The sequence below is a fragment of the Salvelinus namaycush genome, chromosome 16 (genome assembly GCF_016432855.1).
Source record: "Salvelinus namaycush isolate Seneca chromosome 16, SaNama_1.0, whole genome shotgun sequence".
Taxonomy (NCBI): Eukaryota; Metazoa; Chordata; class Actinopteri; order Salmoniformes; family Salmonidae; genus Salvelinus; species Salvelinus namaycush.
In genome coordinates this window covers 33,282,103-33,302,133 of record NC_052322.1, presented here as the reverse complement: position 1 = coordinate 33,302,133, position 20,031 = coordinate 33,282,103, and the positions used below count along the sequence as shown (strand labels likewise).

Here is a 20,031-nt window from a genome sequence, read left to right as displayed (position 1 = left end):
AGGTAACGTCCTCTGACTGTCAACTGTGTTATATTTTCAGCAAACGTGTAAATATGAACATAAGATTCAACAACAGACAAACTGAACAAGTTCCACAGACATGTGACTTACAGAAATTGAATAATGTGTCCCTGAACAAAAGGGGGGGGGGGGTCAAAATCAAAAGTAACAGTCAGTATCTGATGTGGCCACCAGCTGCATTAAGTACTGCACCAGATTTGCCAGTTCTTGCTGTGAGATGTTACACCACTCTTCCACCAAGACACATGCAAGTTCCCGGACATTTCTGGGGGGAATGGCCCTAGCCCTAGCCCTCACCCTCCGATCCAACAGGTCCCAGATGTGCTCAATGGGATTGAGATCTGGGCTCTTCGCTGGCCATGGCAGAACACTGACCTTCCTATCTTGTAGGAAATCACTCACAGAACTTGCAGTATGGCTGGTGGCATTGTCATGCTGGAGGGTCATGTCAAGTAGAGCCTGCAGGAAAGGTTTTCATAAGTTTTCATAAGTTTGACCTTAATTGCCTACCGTCTGTAAGCTGTTAGTGTCTTAACGACTGTTCCACAGGTGCATGTTCATTAATTGTTTATGGTTCATTGAACAAGCATGGGAAACAGTGTTTAAACCCTTTACAATGAAGATCTGTGAAGTTATTTGGATTTTTACAAATTATCTTTGAAAGACAGGGTCCTGGAAAAGGGACGTTTCTTTTTTTGCTGAGTTTATGAGATACGGTAAATTTAGGATGATATGGATAGAACTTGAAGTTCTTTCAACTAAATAAAGCAAACTTAATCCAGAAATTGTGAAAGACAAAAACTTTACATGTACAAATGTCAGTTGAATGCATTCAGTTGTACAACTGACTAGGTATCCCCTTTCCATTGATCTATTCATGGATTTTAGTGTACTATGTTATTTCTCATTCCTTGCACTGTGTTTATTTGCCGTAGGGACAACAAAGATTCATAGAATTGAAGTAAGGAGCCACTGGGTCTCACCTTCACTGCGAGGACCAGTGTTTGATTGACACCGAAGGTCTCCTGTGAGGTCACCAGCAGGGAGGAGGAGCCAGTGCGAGAGCCAGAGGACAGGAGGCCCTTCTCATTCACTTGGACGATGGTAGCCTGGTTGGGACAATCCAGCACCCGGTAGGACAGAGAACCTACACCGTCCCTGTTTACACACACCATGGGAGAAGACACCAGAGTTAGTAGACTTGTATCTTCTGGAGACGACTCAAACGGTTGTTTTAATAGTCAAGAGTAGAGGATATGGTATCATTTGAGATGGAACCTAAGAGTGCATGTGTAGTGTTCAGTGTTCAATGGAAAATGTTGTGTTCAACGTGTCTTAGGTTAAGACAAAGGGGTGTTGGTAGGCCCCTCTAACATTACCTGCTAGTCTGGAGTTTGAGCCCAGAGTTGGGAGCCATCAGTATCTCCTTAGCCTCCATGGCTGGGTTAAGCATGTGCAGCTTGTCATAAACCTTGATCAAAGGGAAGAGTTGAGAGCAATGAACAGGATGTTTTTACCCATCCTTTGATGTTTGGGTTTTCGTGACACGACATAGTATAATGCAGTTTGAAGCAGGATGCACGACTCATCTGTCCTTATCACTTTATTAAAGATAACTACCACAGAGAGACTCAAGGACCACATTCAAAACTTCAGTGATTCAGACTTCTCAGCATGTTGTTTTCTCTTGCAATGTTGGTTCACTTTCAGTTTGTTTTTAGGTGGAAGGGAACGCAAGGACAAGCGGAGGTCCATAAACAAGCAGTATAAACCAAACCAGAAATATATGAGCCGTGTCATATATTTCTGAAACGGTGTGATCCAGCCACACAGAGTGATCCATCACAATGCTGTGTTCTGGGCTGAACCCTAAATCCGGACCTCTTAGCTAGCAGTACTGCTGACTTGAATTCTTCCCCTGACCTAGGCCAACAGGAGATTGGGATCTCTGGCCAAATAAGAACCAGGGAGAAAAGAACCAGCAGTAAGTCGGACTTGGTATCTGACTTCCTCTGGCATATTATCGGTATCTGCATAAGTATAGTACCTGGATCTGGAGTTCATCAATGAGCTCCAGTAGGTTTCCCTCTAGTTGTCCAGCCTTGGTGTCAGTGACCTTTAGGACCACCTTGAGGCCGGTCCTTCCTTTAGTCTTCCCTGTCACACTCATCGCAAAGTTATGCTCCGGTTGGAGCTGGACGGAGGCCTGAACAGAGACGGGGGTTTTATCAGTGAATGAAAGCAGAAATAGAGTTAGAAATATCAGCTGTTGTTTCTCTAGTGAAGGTGGAGCAACATTTTGTCCTAATTCAGTCAGTCACTCTGATACAAAAGAATGAGAGGAGCTCAAAACAAAGACGTCTTATCTGACTCATCTAGAATTGTAATCATACCAGTAGAATTGTAATCATTTCCCATTACACCATTTATGGCTTCTTGTGGATTCAGTTGAAAACGATGGCGTTTGTGGACCCAAATGTAACTTCAGCGGCCCTTCGCCACTCATCAAGGAGAAAAACTCTAGATGAAAAAGTGGTTCCCACCTCGGCGTGTCGTAATTGGAGTTCCAGGATGTCTGTCTTGGTGGTGGTCCAATGGAAGGTGAGGCCAGGCAGGGCGTTCCCAAATGAGAAGGGGTTCTGACTGCTGCTGAGCCCTATGACATATACAGGCATCTAGGTGAAGGGATAGGATGAGTCAACTCAGAGCAGGTCACAAGTCTTAATATTCACAATGTCATGCATCTTTCTTGGATTGAAGAATGTCCTGTGGTCATTGTCAGAGACAATTTGAGATTACAGTTAATTTATCATGCATTACCTGTGTCCCAGTCTTCATTCTGGTGAGAGGGGCTTGGATGCGAATGGCCCTCAACTGCACAACTTGAACCTCTACTTGATCCTGTTCATAGAAAACACCAGCATAGAATTACATCACTTTCAATTGGTGAAAAACAGGATTAAACACACATTGTGTTTCAGCTGATGATGTACAGGTATTTTACCTGAGACAACAAGTTTCCCAGTCTCGGCATCGACAGCTTGAACCAGTCCTGTCACGGTGACGTTGCCAATAGCGACGCCCCTGACGTGGCCTATGCCGTTAACAGACGCTATCTGCTCATTGGCCATGGAGAAGAGGATGTTGGACTGGGGCTGCCTCGGATGTGATCTACAACATGGAGAGATGAGGTAAGGGGTGGTGTGTGTGGCTGTGTGTGTGCCATCAATATGCAGACTATCCGTTTCACATGACTGGCCTGGAGAATACCGACAGCGTGTTCATTAACTCTAGTCAATGTGAGGTCTTTAAATTGCTCAAGTCAATCAAATCCTCCATGCTCTGTTAGAATAATCAACACTGGAGAATTGGAGATTAAATCAACATGTCACTCACAGGGTTTGAGTATACCAAACATTAGGAACACCTTCCTAATATTGAGTTTTGCCTCAATTCGTTGGGGTATGGACTCTACAAGGTGTTGAAAGCGTTCCACAGGGATGCTGGCCCATGTTGACTCCAATGCTTCCCACAGTTGTGTCAAGTTTGTTGGATGTCCTTTGGGTGGTTGGCCATTCTTGATACACATGGGAAACTGTTGAGCATGAAAAACCCAGCAGCGTTGCAGTTCTTAACACAAACCTAGCATCTACCACCATAACCTGTTCAAAGGCACTTAAATATTTTGTCTTGCCCATTCACCCTGAATGACACCTATCCACAACTCAATTGTCTGAAGGCTTAAAAATCCTTCTTTAACCTGTCTCGTCCCCTTCATCTACACTGTGGATTTAACCAGTGAATCAATAAGGGATCATAGCTTTCACCTAGATTCACCAGGTCAGTCTAATGGAAAGAGCAGTTCCTAATGTTTTGTATACTCAGTGTATATTTACAATAACTTAATGTTCAGCAATTAACTGGCATTTGGAGAGCTTCACAAATGACAGGAAGACAAATTAGCATTTGTTCCAAAAGGTAAGCTGGAAAGACCTATTTGAAAGCACATGGAGATTCAAATAATCTTCACAACTGGAAATTATCCAGACATGATAAGGGTTTTGCAGAGGCCAGGGTTTTATCACAATAGTCCATATAACTGTAGAATCCGATTTACCTGGATCATTGCTCCGATTATCAGAGTCATTTTCCTGGGGATCAGTTTGAATGGTGGAAAGACCTAGAAAGACCGAAACAAATGACTGTCAACGACGTCATACACATCATTGGACAACAATGTTGAGTTCTTATGAAACCCTCCTACCTCTATTTTCTGAGGAGCAGATACAATCTTCCTTCCAGTTCTGTCTACTAGCATAGCAGAAACACTGGTCTGTCCAATAGCTAAGCCTTTGACCAGGAAGATAGCAGTGTCCTTCTCTGAGAGATCTGACAATGCTCTGGGGTAAACACAACATGAATGGTGAACTCGATGTCAACTTCACTGAAATGCAGGCATAATATACGTGCCGCAGTGCGTGCAGGAGTCATTCTAAATCTGTTTTTCCATGACCAGTTGCACAGACAGAGGCAATGTGACGGTGTGTGTTTAACAATATTTGCTCTAAGAAGAGAATATAACTTTATACTTATATGATCCAATCATGTAACGGTAACTTACTGCAGAGAGACGATGACAGAAGTTACACTGAGTTTCAAATTCATAAAGTGGAAATATTTGGCCAGGAAGGGCTTCTTGTTGTCATCCAGAACCCTGACATGGGCTCTCACAGATTGACCAATCTCCACCTGCAAGAAACAAGTCAATGTTGTGTTACTAGGAAAAGGACTATTTGGGGATCTAATTTAATTAGTAAAACAAAGTATATACGCAGCTACACTCAAATTCAAATTAGTTTAATTGGCATGAAAGGATCAACCAACATTCACAGCATCTTAATTCTATTTCCATTTCCTGAATACACACTTCACAGAAAACAAGGCTGTCCTGTTCCATGGCAAACCAGTGATACACAACCTTTAGAATTTCAGCATGACACCATTTATTTATAAGGGCTAGTCAGACCAGAGGAATGTGTGAGAGATAACAGGGATTATAGTCAAGTTGGGTGTCTGCCCTGCAGGATAAAGTATTGAGGCTGGCCACTGACCTTGTCAACCACTCGGACATAAACCTCCAGGATGTCTGAGATGTGGACCGTAGCCGTAGCAGGGGCTGGGAAGGCCAGGCAGAGGTCATGAACCATCACCTGCACCGTCCCCGGCTGGACTGGAAGCACCTGGAGAGACCACAGTGATTAAAGGTTTTATATGACATGTTTTCACTGAACTTGTCTTTGTGTTAAAACAAAGGCACAAGGATGTCCTGGTGCTTTCATCAATGCTGCATTCAGAGTATCACGTCATTTACAATAGCATTAGAAAGTAAAATGTTAAGGGACCAAAAGAGGTGTAAGACCTAGGAAGGCAGTTATACAACATCACATCAGACAAATATGTAACCATGGTATGCTGATCCTATAGAAGTACATTCAAAAACAGAGTGGTATGTTCAGCAGCATTGTCCTTCTGAGCGTTCCATGTTTCTCCTCACCTCAGCAGATCCCTGGGCCTCTTTGTGCACCACGTATGCTATCCCTCCAACACTGGTGTTGACAAAGAAATACCCAGATCCCTCCCACAGGGCCAGGTCAGCCTGGAGGCACAGCAGGAGAAGCCATAGATGAAAGCGTGATACCACAATGGACAAGATGACAAAGAAGAAGCCCAAGACCCATCACAGTATCAGCTGAAATGTACTGTAGCCCATGAAGTGTAACATCAATACATTGTGGTTCACATGCTTTTCACATCATAGGCCACAAGTAATAATAGTGAGATAATCCATACTGATAAAACCTTGTGATGAAGGGCCGCTGTGTGTAATATTTCAAGGCATCACAATCCAGTGCTATCATCTAGATGGTATCTGTGAGCCGTCAGTGATACGGAGGGAGACTGAATGAGGGGTTTACATGGCAGGTAGTGACCTCAGTAAGAGGATTACAGCGCGTGAGACAGGTCAAAAGGTCAGACAGGATTAAGATAGTGGCCAGTGAGGGAAGAGTGGAAGACCATAGAAATGGGATACATGGAGCAGATATCACTTTTGACAGTGACGGATGGGATGGGTCACATTGTGTTCTGTCAGCTCTATAACTTACATTTCTATCTATTTCTTCTGAACATTTCACACATACCCCAGTTCTTACCCACACGTTAGGGTGGTTGTATATGGTGACGGCTTCAGGACTGACTGTCAAGTCCTCCACCAATAGGAGCTCCAGAGTGGCTGAGACAGGGGTCAGAGGGTCAAACTGCCAGGAAGAGGGAGATAAAACAGGACGGGTGCCATGGTTACAGGTGTAAATGTCATGCCTACAGAGTAACAACAAGATGAGATTACCCTACATGACGGTGTTCTTACAAAGTTGAGTTCTGTTGTGAAAGTCAAGTGAAATCATAGTGTTAGTGTAAACGGCTAAATTAATATTATATATAATATTTGTACAGTTCTTTGAAGATCTGACTTTTGCCTATCGTGTCTTGTTTAGTTATCGCAACCTCTAAACTGATTAAAAGGTTTATTTTCTGTGGTCACAGAGACTTATTCAGCCAATGGCATTCTTCCTTTTATTTATTTTAACCTTTATTTAACTAGGCAAGAACAAATTCTTATTTACAATGACGGCATACAAAAAGGTCTGCTGCGGGGGCTGGGATTAAAATGTTTTAAAAATGTAGGACAAAACACACATCACAGCAAGAGAGACACCACAACCCAACATAAAGAGACCTAAGACAACAACATAGCATGGCAGCAAGACATGACAACACAGCATGGTAGCAGCACAACATGGTACAAACATTATTGGGCACAGACAACAGCACAAAGGGCAAGAAGGTAGAGACAACAATACATCACAAAAAGCAGCCACAAATGTCAGTAAGAGTGTCCATGATTCTGAATGAAGAGATGGACATAAAATTGTCCAGTTTGAGTGTTTGTTGCAGCTCGTTCCAGTCGCTAGCTGCAGCGAACTGAAGAGGAGCGACCCAGGGATGTGCGCGCTTTGGGGACCTTTAACAGAATGTGACTGGCAGAACGGGTGTTGCATGTGGAGGAAGAGGGCTGCAGTAGGTATCTCAGATAGCCAGTCACAGGAGGAAGTGAAAAAGACTAAAAATGAACACAACAGCTCTCAAATTAGTTTATTGTCTAACCACATCAGATAAAAGGTGTTTCTTCTCTGCTATAGGTTGTGTTTCTGTCTTACCGGACTGAGAACCTTAGCAGCCTCAATGTGGGGGACCTGGTAACCCAGAGCTGTTACTGTTATAGCAGTAATCCCAGACTGGTGGTGGACAAGGACCGCCTGACGGCCTGACAGACAAGATGACATTTCTGTTGGTCAAAGCTATTGAAATAGCCTGCAAAAACCTGGTATTTTAGATTAAAGAATTACGACAAATGAAAACAAGGATACCATCATGAGCATGATCAAAGCCGTACCATGAAGTCTCTTCTGTTTGTTGCTGTCCTCTAGTAGTTCCAGTTCCATAGGCATGGTGGGCTCAATGCTGGCCAGGGACACCTTGGTCGACTCCCAGACGATACTCAGAGAACTGAAGTTGTCAAACTTCCTGCCTTGCTGGTCAAAGGCAGCCAGGTCAAGCACAGGGTTGCGGTAGTTTGAGACAGGCACCTGCAACAAATAATGTTCCAATGTAGTTCTCTTTCTATGTTACAGTAAACATAGAATCACTGTGTAAAATGTAGTCTGTGAGGCAGACATTCAATTTAATACACTTTATTTATCCCCTCATGAGCAATTAAGGACAAACTTGACATGACCTTGGGTCTTTAGTTTATTTTTGTCTCGCTAGCTCCTATGGCAAATGTGTTTGTATGTGTGCTGTGTCAACACTGCCTGCTTCACTCTCTTTTCCTCACCAGTTGTTTGTTCTGTTGCAGCAGAGGGCAGGTGAGGTCCAGCTGGGGACTGGTGTACACAGGCACCAAGGTGAGGCGAGAGGTAGGGGCGCACACAAACTTCACCACCGCCGGCTCCACCGCAGGATAGGGATTGGTCAGATTGTGCTGGTTCCCCACGGTTACTGCCAATACCTATAAAGATGGTTATAACACGTTTATTACCTGTTCATAACACACATATTACTTGTTTGTCACAATTTAATCTACAGTGCATCTTAAAGAGCTAGAAAGTCTGTTTAAAGCCCAGGGTACTGAACAAGTAGGTACCGAACAAGGAAAAGCCCATTCCCTCACCTGTTCTCCTATGGCTCTACAGGTGGCTCTGAACCAGTGTTGGAGGTAGCTACGGGACCTTCAGATTCCGGAAGAACTTGGAGGGCTCTAGAATCCATGGCTTGGGGCCGCCCTCAAACAGCATGACCTTAGAGGAGCCCAGGGTCACCAAGGCAACAGAGGCAGGGTCCACAGCCTGGACAAGACAACAGGTAAAGCACAGGTTAGTGAATGGAGAAGTGGTATATTTTGTAGTCAAATTATATTTCATGAAGCACATGTACTGCTGGTCTGCCTCCACATTTGTTAGATGTCTTTCAGATAAAGCCTTGAGGTCACTGCCAATCCTAAATGATTAAACTCCAGGAGGTTTTTCAACCCTCTCTGGGGAGAGTGGATGAATGTGTTCAAGTCAGACAGCCAAACTGGGTCAAGGAGGTAGACAGACAACATGGTGAAAGGTTGGTAAATGCTACAATATTTATGAGGGGAGCGTGAACTGCCAGAGCCAAGCCGTAGTTCTCGGAGTAAGAGTAATGACAAGTCTGCCCAACTTGTTTCTCTTTACATCCCAAAATAAAACAATTTCCTGTTAGTGTCCTGAGCACTGTCTTAGCATGCACTCAGGTTAATGGGATGAAAACCCATGGGCATGGAATAGAGTATGCATAACAGAATGATGCATACATGGGAATGGAGATGGCGCTCTCCATAATGACTCTTAGCTTGACATAAATTGTCTATTCTATGGCCGAGTTGACATCAATTCCATTCCAGTGCAATACTTGAGACAAAGCAGCAGGAAGAACTACATCAGTGTATCCAGTGCATGAGGGCATAATTACAAATGCACAGAACACTGAGGAAACCCAGGAAGAGGTTCTTTAACACAAGCACATCCTTGCTCTTCTGTACTGATTGCAGAGAGAGAAAGAAAGTGTGTGTTGTATTGTGAAAGTGTGTGTAAGTGTGAATAGGTGTGTGTGTGTGTGTGTGTCCCAATCTTGCTGATTAAGAGAAAGGCTAATTGCTGCTCCGGGGAGAGTTGGCGAGGGGAGTGACCGAAGATCATTGGGCAGACTTTAGACAGGATCATTCACAACACAGAGCACAGGTAAAGGACCACTCATCAGGGTGTCGGTGCAGGGGTTAAACATTTTTTATAAATACAAAAGTAGGAAACACAGAAATCTTATGATGCAAAATGTCTTATGATGCAAAATGCATTATACGGGGATGATTGCTGTATTTTGAAAGTTACATATCTTGAAAACTTGATTGCTGACAAGCAAAACATTTTGGGACTATGTCAACAATAGACTAATGAAACAAATACCAAAATACAGTTTTTGATTAGAATCTTCCTTTAAATAACACTATTTTTGTGAACAAATGTTTCATTTTATCATTATAACAATGCAAGTAGAAACGAGAAAATCGTTTTTGGGAAATCTGGTGCAGCTCAAGTCTACTACATAACCCACAATGCAATGCTCTCTCTCTGGGCTGGCTGCTAGCTAGCTAGAAAAAGATGGCTACACACAATAATACCAAAGTCAATATCAGCATGTGAAGTAGCTAGCTTAGCTGTAAAAATCGTCTAAAACTGCACTATCAATTTAGAAGTCTTACTTCATTAGGAGTTCAACTTGCAGTTTCTCTGTTACTGAGCTATAAACTGTGTCTCTGCACAGTAATGCTGCTTTCCCACAGAAATACTTTTGAGGAGATGGGAAACCCCATTAGAAACGTACTAACGCATGGTATGTTACCCATGAGTCATCAATGGGTCACAGTGCATTCTGGGTGATTCTTGGACAAGGAGAGCTCTCCTTCAAAGAGTCAATTGGGTACTAGCTCAAAAACCGAACAATAGCATGAATTCTGGGAACAAGTTGTACAATATTGCAAATATTTTCCAAGATGTGAGATAATTAACTTGTTCTCTGTAATATTGTATAGCCTTGGAATCGTGACATTAGGTACTTTCGAGGAAAATAATCAGGTTTCTCAACTCATACCCTGACTTTGAGAAGGGATTGCGTGACGATTATCTTAGCAACCGTGTGACGAAGAATGACAACATGAATGTGATGGGTCGACAGTCAGTTGGGTGGGAAGTTTCACCATTCTTTGCCCAATGAGATTCCCATCTCCTCCTTTCTGTAATATCTCAGTTTCCCACAGACAGGGCGCATTGCGACATGGTACTTGGAGAAAGATTTTAGATTGAGCACATCTAAGAGAAATATGTACCTTGTCTTGACGATATAAACGAACGGATGTGTTCTAGACAGTATGCCCATACCATCTATTGGCTGATTTGGCGATCTGGAGTGTAGGTAATCGTTTTAAAAGCCTGAAATGTGATATGTTATCCCCCCATCTCCAGCGACGACAATTATGTAGCTATGACGCGTTCCTACACGGTGTCCAGATTTTCACATATGGACCACTTAGAAGTTAAATCATGGGGAAATGTTTTATTTTACCCACTGACAGAACATAGGCTTTCACCAAATTGACAGGAGTTTCATGATTTTTTATATCTGGGAATGGATTACCCCCTTTAACCTTAAGTTTCTTTGTGTGCCTTCGATAGGGGAAAAGATTTAAGTAAACCAATATGAAATCCATGTGTGTGAATAGGCCATGCCCTCAGGTACAGGTAGGGGGGCATAGACTCACTTTGAGTGGTGGGTAGGTAGCGATGGTGATCTTGGCACTGAGGTAGACATTGCCGTGGGTGTAGCTGACCGTTAGGGCTGTGTATCCTGTGGCTAGAGCCTGGGCCCTTACCCCACTGCAGAGGTTCTGCCCTGTAGCCAGTCTACCTGTAGGGAAGGAAGGAGAGGGGGAGAAAGAGAGAGAGCGAGAGTCATATGGCTGCAATCCCAGTCCTAGAGGACCAAATTCTGCCATCTTTCATACACATCTCTTATCCAACACAGACACACAACAATATGTCCCAGGCAAGCAATAAAATGTATCAAGGAAGGCAATTGAAGTGGTAGATCTTATGTTCTTCCGTGGATCAAGAGAGCTTTGAGGGAAATTAAAACCATATTGCCAATATGAGAAGGATAAACTAAACACTACAGAGGGTCTTTGTGAAGGCTCCGCCCCTCAGCTAGGTACATAAAAAAAAAAGGGAAAAAAAAGTCATTTAGCAGAAGCTCTTATCCAGAGCGACTTACAGGAGCAATTAGGGTTGCCTTGCTCAAGGGCATAGACAGATTTTTCACCTAGTCGGCTCGTAACTTTTTTCGGTTAATGTTTGGAAACATGTTAACATCGACTAACTAGTACAGTTGATAAAGATGTAAGATATGTAACTATACAATTCACTGCATTGACCAGTGATCCTTCACATCCTGTAAAATGAGTTAGGGGAGGGCTATACGGTCTCACCTTCATCGTTCCATAGGGCATTGGGTTGCGGACATCATGGGCGTATACCACACTGACGCCAATGTCACTGACGGTCGTCATCACTCCTTTCACTGTCACCGACGCAACAGCTAGGTTAGAGGACCAGCTGAAATTCCCACTGCCTCCAGCTGCCTGGGACACAATGCAACATGGGTAAATATTGACACAGTCTAATACATCAAATTCGAGAGACACTCCAACTTGTATCTGTCATTCTAAGCCAGTGTCTGGCCTTATACAAATGAGTAGGTAGTTATAAGAAGTAACAAAAGAAGATTCACAAAATGTCTACATTTAAAATTATACATAAACACAGAACTTGACGGAAGTGAAGTGTAATTCATTGTGGCTGATGTGAGAGTTTCTACTGCATGAATTCCAACAGAAATAACAGTGAACATATGTTGTATTTAACAGGGACAAATACCTGTATTGTGGTAGGCTCCAACCTTGGGCTGCCATGGAAATGTGAGGATACTGGGACTGAGGACTATGGGATTGTAGATTTCTACATCCTGTTCATTGTGGACTGGGTTTGCCAGCTCATGGACTCCTCCATCCTAGAACACAAACACAACCTTGTTACGACATAGCCAGGCTGTTTCTAACTAATGATCATGATCTCTCACAATTCAATAAGATCGCATAAAGTATTAAAGTAAGATAACAAAAAAAAAAAAAAAATCTGCAAATAAACTAATCCAAGGTTTCTACAAAACTTACTTGATCCACTACAGATTTGAGTGTAGCATCAATTAGTGTTAGCCCGTTGTTCAAAGCCTTGACACGGTGGTAGGACCCATTCAGGGAGGACTCTAGAATCTCAAAGTACTCATCTGGAAACACAGCTTCGATCCGGATGTTCTGCAAGCACAAACAATCAAGATAGTAGCATTTAAAAATACAGAGGGGAATGAGAGTGAACAACTGTTTTAAAGGCCCAGTGCAGTCTAAAAGCGTGATTTTCCTACGATTTATATATATTTCCATACTATTAGGTTGGAATAATACTGAAATTGTGAAAATTATGATAACGCCCTTTTAATGTAAGAGCTGTTTGAAAAGAACGCCTTCATTTCTGGAGTTTTAGCCTGCCTGGGAACATCACCAGGCGGTAAATTAGTTAATAGACCATTAAGAAAGCTCTCTGCCAACAACAGGTAATTTCCCTTTTTCCCCCTCCCCACTCAAACCACTCCCAGACAGTCCTAACAAAATTCTTGCTTGAGAAATTGCTCATTGCTATGAAGCCATTTTTGTATATTTTTGACCATTTTAATTGAAAACATTCACAGTACGGTATCTAATTGTTACCCAGAAATCATTTGATATTGAGATTTTAAAAAACGCTGCATTGGACCTTTTAAAGTGTGCAAAAAAGCTAACCATTAAAGAGAGGACAGTGCATACAATCTGGCTAAGATGATAACATAGAAACTCCATAAAACATAGCAAAATCTTCCTTTCCAGTATTTGAATGTCTCCCAGCTATAGTTCAGTCTACAGTTGATTAGACATCAAGAGGGATATGCCAAACAAAAAATCTAGTTTCCATTTTATAAGAGGGAGAAGACCAGGGAGCGTGACAGTGTTTTGACAAATATAACAAACAATGGTGTAGAATTAAGACAACTTAGGCTGAGCTTACATCAGATAAGTAAATCCTATTGTTTGACTTGTCAAACACTTCGATAAGGATATCATACACTCGTCCTGTTTCTAGAACCCAGCTCTCTACAGGATTCATCTTAAATCCTGGTAGTAAAAGAGAAAAGCAAAACAAGTTATAATTTGACGTGAAACAGGATATGTAGTTCAGAAATCACTCAATAACTAACAATGGTTTACTTTAAATTCTTCACTAATGCACAAGGATGAACAAAACGCATGCAACCATACCCAAGTATCCCGGTTCCACAACATACAGTCCCGTTGGGCATGCAAGACACCCCTTGCATGCGAAGGCCTGAGCAATTGTTAAGGACAATAAAGTTAGGTTATACAAAGAGGCATACAGGGACCATTTTAAACACAGTTTAAATCATGTGTTTGTCAAATGCACAATACAACCTGCTGGGATAAGTCTTAAGTAGTGAGCTTTAGCTAGACATGTCCCCCCCCCCCCCAGACTGTCCTGTTATATTACTGCCTGTCTCTGCAATCCACTGAGAATGATATGAGAGAACGGAACACTCAACTTATCTAATCATTAATCCCTACATACACACCATTCATGGTACACACCATTGCATGTCATTACATTAAAATAAACCAGTGGTTCCCCAACTTTTCACACGGTCCCCCTTCCATCATCGGGGAACATCCCACGCATGGGGCGGATATATATATATTTTTAAGTTTTAAAGCTAACTTCCTGCAATTTTACACATTTTGCCATGAGTGACTCAAACATTACAACAAAATCAATGGGCTAAAAAACCTAGCTTAAAAACATTAGCTGTCATGGACTAGTTGATCTGAACATTTCTTATAAATAGCTCTCCAAGGTCTGCCATGACAAGAGGAAACTGCTGATGCACTACGCAATGTATTTTAGATTTGTTTTAGTTGCTGCTAATTACCAACTAATGTTAGAGCAGTGTAGAGGAGTCTCAGACCTAAACTAATCAAGATCATATGAAGTGTATGTTGTATTAAAAAGGATACCCTTGTGATAAAGCAGCACGTTGATGTGTCCCAGCTGCATGGCGTTAACAGTGGAGGTGCTCTGGTCCAGACTAGCCACAGCCACGTCAGTGTTTCCATCAGCACCAGCCACACTGTCCTGGAGGTGCAGCTCATGTTGATCACAGGTCATGGAGAACTCTGGAACACATTACCCTGGGTCAGCGCTTCATGATTTGTCTTCCTTAACTATTTAACTATACCTGAACTGTGATATGAATACCATCTAATCATTCTTGATACTACATTATTGTATCCAATGACACAATTCAATACTTTTCTAGACACCCTTTTTTGTGACTATTGTCATTACATCATTGGATTTGTAATTTCATAGAATGATAAGTTCAGACCCACCTGTGATCTTTCCCTGTCTGATCTTCTGGACCTTGTATTGGATGGATGTGCCCACCAGCAGGTAGACATCACATGCAGGGCTCAGCAGGATGTTCTCCAGAATCAGCAGTTTCACCTCTGCTGCACCTACATTCTTTGTGAAGGGTAGATATCACAGTTAAAGCACGGCGTACAAACGGCACATGTCATTTTCTACATCGAGAAACCAGATCAACTCCATTGCAGTATGATTCACACGCCATCAATAGCTACCAACCCTCAAAGGCACGCCTTTAATCAAATGTTTAATCTAAACTCTAGATCACATTTACTCCACACACAGAAACACATACAAAGCTCTCCCTCCATTTGGCAAATATGACCATAACTTAATCTTCCTGATTCTTGCTTACAAGTAAAACCTCTAACAGGAAGTACCAGTGACACGCTCAATTCGGAAGTGGTCCAATGAAGCGAATGCTAAGCTACAGGACTGTTTTGCTAGCACAGACTGGAATATGTTCTGGGATTCATCCGATGGCATTAAGCAGTTTACCCCATCAGTTACCGGCTTCATTAATAAGTGCATCAATGACAACGTCCCCACAGTCACTGTACATACATATCCCAACCAGAAGCCATGGATTACAGGCAACATCTGGACTGAGCTAAAGGCTAGAGCTGCCACTTTAAAGGAGCGGGACACTAACCCGGATGCTGATAAGAAAGCCGGTGTGAGTAAGACCTTTAAACAGGTTAACATTCAAGGCCAGATGCACTGACCAGCTGGCAAGTGTCTTCACTGACATTTTCAACCTCTCCCTGACCCAGTCTATAATACCTACATGTTTCAAGCAGACCACCATCGTCCTAAGGCAGGGCAATATGGCCTTAAAATCATCTTGATTTTTTAAATTTATGGGCGATTCACGAGATATCTCCTATCCAGTGCATTCGGAGAGTATTCAGACCCCATTGTCCACATTTTGTTACGTTACAGCCTTATTCTAAAATGGAGTCAATTGAGAATTTAAAAAATGTATAATAATCTACACACAATACCCCATAATGACAAAGTAAAAAGAGTTTTGTAGAAATTTTTGCAAATTTATGAAAAAAATGAAAAAAATAACCTTTACTCAGTACTTTGTTGAAGAACCTTTGGCAGCAATTACAGCCTCGAGTCTTCTTGGGTATGACGCAACAAGCTAGGCACACCTGTATTTTGGGAGTTTCTCCAATTCTTTTCTGCAGATCCTCTCATGCTCCGTCAGGTTGGAGGGGAGCTGCACAGCTTTTTTCAGGTCTCTCCAGAGATGTTCAAGTCCGGACTCTAGCTAGCCCACTCAAGGACGTTCAGAGACCTGAATCCCCTCCTGCGTTGTCTTAGCTGTGTACTGAGGGTCGTTGTCCTGTTGGAAGGTTAACCTTTGCCCCAGTCTGAGGTCCTGAGTGTTCTGGAGCAGGTTTTCATCAAGGATCTCTCTGTACTTTGCTCCGTTCATCTTTCCCTCGATCCTGACTAGTCTCCCAGTCCCTGCCGCTGAAAACATCCCCACAGCATGATGCTGCCACCACCATGCTTCACCGTAGGGATGGTGCCAGGTTTCCTCCAGACGTGATGCTTGGCATTCAGGCCAAAGAGTTCAATCTTGGTTTCATCAAACCAGAGAATCTTGTTTCGCATGGTCAGAGTTCTTTAGGTGCCTTTTGGCAAACTCCAAGTGGGTTGTCATGTGCCTTTTACTGAGGAGTGGCTTCCATCTGGCCACTCTACCATAAAGGCCTAATTGGTGGAGTGCTGCAGAGATGGTTGTCCTTCTGGAAGGTTCTCCCATCTCCACAGAGGATCTCTGGAGCTCTGTCAGAGTGACCATCAGGTTCTTGTTCACATCACTGACCAAGGCCCTTCTCCCCCGATTGCTCAGTTTGGCCGGGCGGCAAGCTCTGGGAAGAGTGTTGGTGGTTCCAAACTTCTTCCATTTAAGAATGATGGTGGCCACTGTGTTCTTGGGGACCTTCAATGCTGCAGAAATGTGTTGGTACCCTTCTGCAGATCTATGCCTCGACATAATCCTGTCTCAGAGCTCTATGGACAATTCCTTCGACCTCATGGCTTGGTTTTTGTTCTGACATGCACAGTCAACTATGGTACCTTATATAGATGTATGTGCCTTTCCAAATCATGTCCAATCAATTGAATTTACAACAGGTGGACTGCAATCAAAATGTAGAAACATCTCAAGGGGGATCAATGGAAACAGGTCTCATAACAAAGGATCGGAATAGTTATGTAAATTAGCTCTTTCAAATTATGTGTTTTTGTTTAGTTTTTTTTGCAAAATGATCTAAAAACCTTTTTTCGCTTTGTCATTATGGGGTATTTTGTGTAGATTGAGAACATTTTTATTTAATACATTTTAGAATAAGGCTGTAACGTAACAAAATGTGAAAAAAGTTAAGGGGTCTGAATACTTTCTGAATGCACTGTTCATCTCAATTTTTAAAAACGTTCTAAATAAGCTTTATTGCACAGTTAAAAAGGTCAATACACTGCAGCTTCATTAAATAGTACCCGCAAAACACCAGTCTCAATGGCAACAGTGAAGACGCAACTCCGGGATGCTGGTCTTCTAGGCAGAGTTGCAAAGAAAAAGCCATATCTCAGACTGGCCAATACAAATTTAAGATGGGCAAAAGAACAGACACTGGACAGAGGAACTCTGCCTCAAAGGCCAGCATCCTGGAGTCGCCTCTTCACTTTTGAAGTTGAGACTGGTGTTTTGCGGGTACTATTTAATGAAGCTCCCAGTTGAGGACTTGTGAGGCGTCTGTTTCTCAAACTAGACACTCTAATGTACTTGTCCTCTTGCTCAGTTGTGCACCGGGGCCTCCCACTCTATTCTGGTTAGAGCCAGTTTGCTCTGTTCTGTGAAGGGAGTAGTATACAGCGTTGTACGAGAGCTTCAGTTTCTTGGCAATTTCTAGCATGGAATAGCTTTCATTTCTCAGAACAAGAATAGACTGACGAGTTTCAGAAGAAAGTTATTTGTTTCTGGCCATTTTGAGCCTGTAATCGAACCCACAAATGCTGATGCTCCAGATACTCAACTAGTCTAAAGAAGGCCAGTTTTATTGCTTCTTTAATCAGAACAACAGTTTTCAGCTGTGCTAACATAATTGCAAAAGGGTTTTCTAATGATCAATTAGCCTTTTAAAATGATCAACTTTCATTAGCTAACACAACGTGCCATTGGCACACTGGAGTGATGGTTGCTGATAATGGGCCTCTGTACGCCTATGTAGATATTCCATAACAAATCAGCCGTTTCCAGCTACAATAGTCATTTACAACATTAATGTTGTCGTGTCTTTGGCTATGCCGGATTAAGTGATATGACATGCTATTCTATAAAATCGTTTCTCCGTAATTAATATTACCTTATTGAGCTAATCATGTAAATGTAATTAACTAGAGAGTCGGGGCACCACGAAGGAATATTTATAGAGCTGTTATCTTCCGAATAAACTCTTAAAGACCTAGTAATATTTTACATCAATAGCAGTCAATATTAATCGTCACCTTAATTCAGTCTCTTGGTTATCTTCACGAACCCTGGCTAACAAGTTGAATCAGCAATACAAAATTGGGTTTAATTATTTATTTACTAAATACCTAACTAATCACACAGAATTACATATACACAGAATGAATCATACCTTGATTACAAATTACGTCATAAAGGAAAATATCTGTCCCTAGCGGGCGGAACAGATATGACAGCTGGTTACACAAAAGAAAAAGGGGCTGGGTTTGAGTGAAAGAGCGGGAAGACCGAGGAACAATGGCGAAGCTGTGCTATCGTAAATACAGTATCTTATGCATTCTAAATTACCGCCCATTTGGAAAAGGAAAATGCAATAAATATTTACTCTGAGCTGCGCTTCGGTAGGTTGGTGGTAGATGGGAGGCCGTGTTGCCCAACCGAGTCCTTTGAAGAATGTCTCTGGTGGTAAATTGGATACGTTGTAGTAACGTCGTTGTGTGGTAGATGGGATACTCTGTCTGTTCTTTCATAGCCCTCGTTTGCAGCTGCTGTTGCTAACTCAACGGCTAGGAGGTATCACTTCTGTAGTGAATAAGAGTTCAAAGTACCAGAGTTCAAAGTACCATACCATTCGCAACCAAAGCTCACGCTGAGGTTGGCTTAGTTCTGTAGTTGACATGTTAGTCCTTTTAACGCAAAGGCTGCAGACCTCACGTACTTGGAACAGGAGGTTACATTTTCGTCAAGGCTTTATATAGTGGAGCGAGAAGGGTGTGTCTGAAAAGTTTATAACCCATGTCTCTTCACAGGGGTGGGCCACTGGTTGAGCAGAGCCCTAACCTTATGAAAACCCAAATCTCTCATTTGGAAGCTAAAATGACATTTAATCTTTTCACCAATAATTTTATATTCAAACATTTAAATTGAACAACAATTCTATGTGACTCCGATAACTACAATGTGCAGACTTTCCACTGTAGAGTTTATGTCATCCTATCATTGATGAGAATGTCCCAGATGACAACCGAACTGACATAATATACATTAAGTACCACCGCATATGTTCAACTGGTCGGATTACCAGAATATAGTTCATTTCCCTCCACCTTTCTGATGTTCCCAGAATCTCTATGTTAACCAAGGGGTTTTCAAATTTCACATCAGTAGGGTAGAGAGGAAAAAAAGGGGGGGGGGGGGGGTATTTATGACTGTCATAAACCTACCCCCAGGCCAACGTCATGACAATGTCTACACTATTTCTGATCAATTTGATGTTATTTTAATGGACAACAAAATTGATTTTCTTTCAAGAACAAGGACATTTCTAAGTGATGCTAAACTTTTGAACGGTAGTGTATATGTATAGTACATAGCTACCTCAATTACCTCGTACTGTATATAGCCATGTCATTTACTGTGTATTTATTCCTCGTGTCACTATTTCTATTTTATCTTATCTTTACCTCTGCATGGTTGGAAATGGACCCGTAAGTAAGCATTTCACCTTTACTCTAGACCTGTTGTCTACAAAGCATGTGACAAATACAATTTGATTTAGTCAACTTTGCATCATTACATTTACATTTCAGTCATTTAGCAGACTCTTATCCGGAGCAACTTACAGTAGTAATTAGGGTTAAGTGCCTTGCTCAAGGGCACGTCGGCAGATTTTTTTCACCTAGTCGGCTCGGGCTTTCGAATCAGCAACCTTTCAGTTACTGGCCCAACACTCTTAACAGC

General features: G+C 42.2%; 1 pseudogene; it reads right to left on the bottom strand.

Annotated features, from left to right (window-relative positions):
• Positions 1-20,031, bottom strand: part of LOC120061639 — a 51,162-nt pseudogene that overhangs the window by 17,865 nt on the left and 13,266 nt on the right.